Here is a 7,495-nt window from a genome sequence, read left to right as displayed (position 1 = left end):
CTGCTGGAGAAGACAATCAGTAGAAACACCACAGAAATACAGAGAAGGAAAATCCCCAAACAGCTAACTCTCCTGCACATGGAAATGTTTCCAAGAGCGTTAAAAGCCAGAAGGAAAATTTGTTCTCTAGGTGCCCTCAGCCTATGATAAGAAAGAACTAATAGGAAAAAAATAATATTTTCAAATAATATGTCTCTGAAGACATTACCAAGGGAATCCTCAAACTGCATTGCTGGAGGATTTTAAAAGAGGTTAAATAAACTTGATAAGGGATGGCAACTTTTACATGATTCTTTTTCTAAACAGGAAAACATTTTCCCACTTCAAGTCCCCTTCAACACTGATTTTCTACAATTTGATATGAAAATACTGGTTATGTTCTTTCTTCTGGAAGCTGCTTGGCAGCCTTCTCAATTTAATGGGAAAAAAATAAATAATAATAATTAAAAACAAACAAACAAACAAACAAACAAAAACAAAACAAACAAACAAAAAAAACACAACACAGTAATATTTGGAAAATGCTGAGAATTTCTTTCCAACTTTGGTTTCCTATCAATAGAATAAATCCTTGATTCCTACTCAAAGACTTGAGGCTACCAGCCTGTTTTTTTTTTTATTATTATTTTTTTTTAATTTTGTTTTGTTTTGTTTTGTCTTGTTTTGTTTTTAATGTATACAACAAGTCTTTAGTACTTCCAGTAGTACTGACTTCCAGTAGTATCTTTTCTGAATTCCCTCTGTGTTTCAGTGCAGTCCTTAAGGTCCACCATTTCGAAGACTTGTGCTGTTCAGTGGTTACAAATACAAGAAGCTGCCTGAATTTCTCTGACTCCTTCCACAGGAATTTGGCTCAAAACCCTTTTTTCCAGGCTCTTGCAGGGTCACATCCCTTGTTTTCCAGGATGCTTTAGTCTCTCTACATGCTTCTGTGATGCTTATGCTGCTTTTCTTCTCCAAATATTTGCACTATCAGTAGATTGAGCACAAAGCAATAAACAGAAAAAGGCATTGTTCAGCTTCCAGAGTTACTCAGTTTGTGTCTTTGCATTGTACACTGATATATGACCATCTTGACCCCTTGTCATCTTGTCTACTTGCTTCATCAGCAGACTTTCCTAGACTTAGAACTATCTTAAAAGCAGCTAAACTTTCTCAAAAGCAACAGCTACCACTTCCATTTATCCTTTAAGTGAAAAACAGCCCAAATGACGAGAAGGTGAGTTTTATGCCAGCTACTACAGAATCACAGAAAGGTTGAGGTTGGAAGGAACCTCTGGAGATCACCTAAACCATACTCCCTGCTCAAGCAGGCTCAGGGATCTGTCTCTATTAAATAAATAAATAAAGATTGAACAAAGCACCCTTTACAATGTTTATTTTTTCCTTCTAACTGGAAGTACCATCTCAGTGGAAATAAATCAGGCCTGAATAGCATTTAATTCCTCTTCCACTTTTGTAAGCAAACCTCCGACATAAAGGGACTGATTTAAGTTTAATAATTTGTGAGTTAATACAGAATCAGTAATAAGCAACTATTGTTATTTAACTCTGGGAAGGATTTGGGGTGTCATAGAACATGTGAACATCTATCAGATGAAAGTGTTTTAAAATAGTGGCTAATCCCAATCTTAAATATTTACCAAATCTGCTGGCTCCACTTTTCTGCAATACTAACTGAATGTACTAACTGAGGTTCCTGAAGATTATTTCAGGGAGGTTTGATATTTAGCCAGGAAAACTCTCAAGTACATCATTGATGGGTGTTGGCAGTGGGCATGGCAACTATGTGGCTCTAAAAATGTCTAATTCAGTACCCTGCAGCCTCTGGAAAAGTGCACTTCCCTTTTTGTTGAAAAAGGTTATGTTCCAACAAACTTCTAAGAGGCACTGGCAGCTGGTGAATTCAGGATGCTTTTGGTACCAACAGTTACCATGAGCCACTTTTTCTTTCCCCTTGGGCTTTTAGTGTTTGGCTGGCTCTGTGTTATCATCCACACAGGGAGTAAAAATTACTCTGTAACACTCTAAGTGGCTATTCCCCTACAGTGAGACACTCCTTTGAAGCCACTTGGATATAGGTGAGGATGAATTTTCTGTAGCAGTTGCCCTTGCCCAACACTCTGATAATCTGTTCCTACAAATTAACGTGAAAGAGGGTCTAAGCCAAGGCTGTGGACTCTTTCTTCCAGAAAGAAAGCCCTGAAGGATTTAACCTCATGGTGAGGCTGCTCTCCAGCAGCAGAGGTTACAAACTTCATCCATCTGAGGCAGAGTCCACCTGATTCCCCCTCTGCCTGATCACAAATTTGTCATTAAACAAACTCCTGAGCTCATGGAGAGCTGGTGGATCGGAGCTAGGTGGGCTTCCTGCAGGTAGTTCCATCCTAGGGACCCATCCTAGAAAATCATCATGCCCACAGAAGGAAGGGGTCAAGAACCTGCCCCCCTTTGGCAGGCAAGAACTGTCACGTATCCCAATTTCTGAAAACCGGCATCAAACGACGTAGATAGAAAATCATATTAAATTAGGTTCCTGGGGATTCTATGTTTTTAAGTTAATGACGGTGATAAGCCAGTAGAAAGAATCAGGTATGCCAATGGTTCTGCAGACAAAGAAACTAGTAAATAGTCTTCAGTTTTGTCCATGCTACATAATACTATTTTTAAGGCATGTTTCCCAATGGACTATAACTCATACTGTTCTAAATACTGCAGCAAACAGAGTTGTATGCTTTTCACAATGTGATATCTAGCTATGATCAAGGTTTCCTTTCTGGGTTAAGAAAACTTTCAGCACGTTATTTAAGATTCTACAAAAATGGCTTTGAAGCCAGTCCAAATATTTCTGGAGATACCCCATTTAAAGATTGGTCATAAAAAATGCAACAGGTTTTTGTCCTCTTTTAAATTCTGATAATTTTTAAAGAGCTTCTTCTGAGAAGAAAATAAACTATGATGTGTGGGACAAACAAAGCAATAAATGCATTCCAGCAGGGAAAGCATGCTAAACAGGAAATCTTACATTCAGAAACTAGTGTGCTTCATGTGATTCCTTATCAGTTTGCTCAGGGTCTTTCTGAGCTGAAGGGACACAAACTGTTGTACAGGCTGTCTTTTTCAGATATGGGGCCTCACAGATCAAAATGTTTTGTTTCAGTACATTCATATTATTCTCCCAGGATGAAGTCAGTATTATTCATGCTGTTAACAACATGATCTTGTGGCTCAGATGGGTTCATCAACAAAGGTGAGGCAATCCAGTGAAAGCTTCATGACACAAGGTAGTTTTCTGGTGGTTAGATTGTCCCCTTTTGCAAAGCTCCCTGGAACCACAGTAAGTGGATTAATACTTTCAGGTCTTTCTACAAAGTGTATTTACATGCACTCAAAATCCCCTCATCCCACAATACTAATATTTGTGTTAACATTAATACTTGTAATTACTAATAACCTGGAAGTACTCAAGGCTTAGACTCTGGCTGTAGTCCCCTATGTAGAAGATGATAGGGAATGTCCTCACCATTTCAATAATGAGTGTTTTTGCCATGAACTGTCTCTCAATATTTATTTTTACTAAACTGTAGCAAAGCAGGGTTCCTAACCTTAGCTTTATCCAGCAATGTAATAGCAATGCTAATGAATAATAATTAGACTTATTTGTAAAGCTTTGCTACACTCTATTAAACACCTGTGGCCTTGCATCTCTAGATGTTGTATCTCAGTGCTGGGTGATGAAAACCTAAATTAAATCCTCAGTTATGCTGGCAGCCACAGAGTTCAGTAAGGGACCAGGGCTAAACACTGCCTTGCTGCCCAGCATTTTGAATAGCTGCTCTTTGAATTTGATAGCACTGGTGATCAATTGTCAGGACAGAGGACACAGAAAGCAACAGTATCATGTCCATATTTAATGTGTACTTCACCACAGACAGAGGGAGATCATGCCCACAGAACTGTGATTGCTGCTGGCCATTACCAACTACCTAGTAAGCAATAAAGTAAAGGGACACATGACATGCTTTAGAGCTGCATTTCCTGACAAGGTTATCTTAGGACAGAAATTGGAAGTGCTTATACATTCCAGCTAATAAACACAACTTGGCATTTAAGATGCAACTTTTCCAGTGCTACTGTAAACAGTGGTTTTGGTTGTTCCTACAAAACCTGCTCTACTTGGCCTCTACTTCTAGTAAAATTACAAGCTTTGGGTATGTTGGTATGCTATCTCTGTTCATCGCATACCCCTCAAGACAGCTTGAAGACTCTTCAGTGATTGTGTCTTTCCTGTACTTCTCAGCATATTTACCTAAATTCTTCTCTGTTCCAGTTAGTGTTCTGTGGTATGGTGCCTCTGAATCAAGTTCTATTCCCTAGGGATCTCTTGCTTGGCAATAGTCTATGCAGCCAATCCCTACTAATAATCTTAATCAGTTGTGTTTTGTTGTTATTTGTTGTTGTTGTTTCATCAAAGACCACCGCTGTAGCTCTGCCAGTGTTGTTCCACCATTCATTCAAAACAAAAAGCAATGTGTGCAGCTTTTAAGTGAGATTGACCTGCTCATATTAAACCCGAGGTGCTGGCTCTATTTGATACTTTTTCTGAACTTTAAGACTTGGGTCTGCAATGACTAATTCTCTTCAAAAATTTTCTCTGATTTTTAATTCTGAAAATTGTTTTCTGATTATTATTATTATTATTATTATTATTATTATTATTATATAATATTAAATATAATAATTATTACACCATTATTATATTTTATATTAATTAATTTGTATATTAATTTATAATAATAATAATAATAATAATAATAATAATAATAATTGTTTTTTTGTTCAGTTTTGTAATGACATTAAACATCATATGTATTTGTTTCATGTAGATAAAATTCTGGACTTTTCCATACCCAGAGCCAAAACATTCTTCACTGTTACTACCAAAACTCTATTTGTTTTTACAAAATATATATTTGATCCTTTTTTAGAAGAGCACAAAATCAATCTGCCCTTTGGGCATGGAATATAGCCATTTACTACTAATTGTCTTGTAACAGTATCTCAGAACTTCTGCTTCCTCATTTTCCGTATTGGGCTTTTAAAAATTGTTAGCCTGCATCCTATATCCAGATGACATGCTACACTGTAGCATTTCAGGCCAGTGACTGGTTATTTTGGCTACTAAGATGAAGACTTCAGAATACCCCTTTTTAAGCAGTCTTGGTACCACTCCTTGTTCACTCTCTGTTTTATGGTGGTAGTCTCAACCTTGCTGTGGTCTACACTATACCTTCCAGTGATGACTTTCCTTTCAGACTGTTAATTTCACTGAGCAGAACTTATTTTTTGTTTTCTTAGCTTTATGTTAATTTATTAAACTTAGAACTGATCTCAACTTCCCAAGATGTGCTTGTGGCCTAATAATACTCTCTGCTACTACTGAAACCTCTTTGCCAGGCTCCTTAAGGTTCTTGACATCCTGGTTGATTCATAACTGGTCTCACCAGAGATGAGTAAATGAGGTAATAATTTCCCCTGATTTCCCGGGCATGCTCCTCCTGATAACCCAATGTGCATTTTGTACTACATGCAATGAGAGCACACTCTTGGCTCATTTTGATTCTGACATCAACTGAAGTCTCAAGATCCCCTTTCATTAAGGCTCAGCAATTCATTTCCCATCCTGTGTGGGGTTATTCTACTCTGAGACTCTGAACTTCTTCTCCTTGCAGGATATCATGAAGTTCTTAGCACAATCATGTTTCTCAAAGCCCTTCTGGGTTAAACCTTTGCTTCTTGGTATAACAATCACTTTCCTTGACTGAACATCATCTTGAATTTGCTGCAGCGTGCAGCAGATGGTGATGATCTTGTGATCCAAATCTTGATGATCTTGATCAATACTGGACCACCAAAACACTCCACTTGTTACTGGCTTTCTGTCATTGATTTTGAACGTGGCAGTATATTCATTTTTAAGACATTCATGCATCCCATAACTCCTCAATTTGAGAAGAATACCTTGGGTGATGGTGCCAAAAGCCTTACAAAAAGGCCCAGGTTTATTATATCCACCAGTCTCCCTTCACTCACATAGTCAGCCTTCTTCTGACTTCTTCCTGACTGTTTCTAAAAAAAAAAAAATAAATAAAAAAATAGAGTTTTTGCAGGAACTGTGCTCTGTTCGGCAACACCCATTGTCACCCTGTGTTCATTGTACCCAACTGGAGTTTGGATGCATGGGATGGTAAAGGCTACAGAGGAGCCTGCCTAGTTTATCTGGGTATGTCTAGGCTAAAAGAGAAAAAGACATGAGCTCAAACCCAGACCTTTGAAAGCCCACACCACTTAACTGCTGTTTGCTCCCTTGGTCCAGCCTCTTCCCAGAAGCTGTCACCAAGCACTATAGATAAGACTGGCCTATGCACTCCACCCCAGGGCTATTCCGTGGGGCTCTGCATCCTCCAGTATGTTCCTATGGTGTCATGCATACCCTGGGGTATGCAACACATCCCCTCAGCTTCATGCCATAGAAATTTCACTCTTGTGGGTTGGAATACCACCCTCAGATTATTTCAGATCCTTTGAACTGAAAAACAAACAAACAAACAAAAACAACCCACCATTAAAAATGATTATGTCTGAGGACTATTGGGACATCACTCATAGCACAGAAGAAAGCCAGGGTCAAGTGCCATACAATGTATACATGGTCAGACTATCATAGAGCACTTGTCCTAAGACATGATGCTCAAGCCAGTTTGGGCCACTTAGAGTCAGGGCCAGAGTTTGGGTTTAAACACTTCTATATCCTATATATAAGGGATCCTATATATAAGGGATACTTAAGGGTCCCTTCCAACTCAGGATATTCTATGATTCTATGATATTTAGCAGTATGGACACAGCATCAGTTCAGGTTGAGATTTTGCTCATAAAGTCAACAATTTAACGCTGAAGTGTTTTTTATTTTATTTTATTTTTTTTTTTTTTTCTGACTCATTAGATTTGCTAATTTGAAACAGATTTTCCATGTCCTGTTTAATAGGGAACAACATTTAAAGTTATTAAATAAATGAACTGCTGATTTAGAGCTATCTTTTGATTCTGAGCAACTGCCTTGAAATAGCTGGAAATAATAAATAATAATAATAATAATAACAACAACAACAATAATAATAATAAATTAAAGTCCAGTTTTACTGAAAGAACTCCAATCAGCTTTTCTTTTGCTGTCTTCTCCTGTCCATACTCCATTATTTCCTCTTAAAACAGCATACCTGGTCTTTGTCAAATGATGCCTAAAGAGACCCAGTAAACCACATTGCAATCAGTAGTCGCTCTTTGTGTCCTATGTCCACTGCAGCACGTTCTTCTTACAACAAAGTCTCTCCCCTGTAAGAAGGGAATCAACATCCATCTTCTCTACCTGAACACAGGACAGGGAAGAAACATGAGGTATTTGTTACATAGGTGATTGTGTTTTATGCCCAGA

The sequence above is a fragment of the Aythya ferina genome, assembly GCF_964211825.1.
Source record: "Aythya ferina genome assembly, chromosome: 2".
Lineage (NCBI taxonomy): Eukaryota > Metazoa > Chordata > Aves > Anseriformes > Anatidae > Aythya > Aythya ferina.
Note: the sequence above shows the minus strand (reverse complement) of the source record.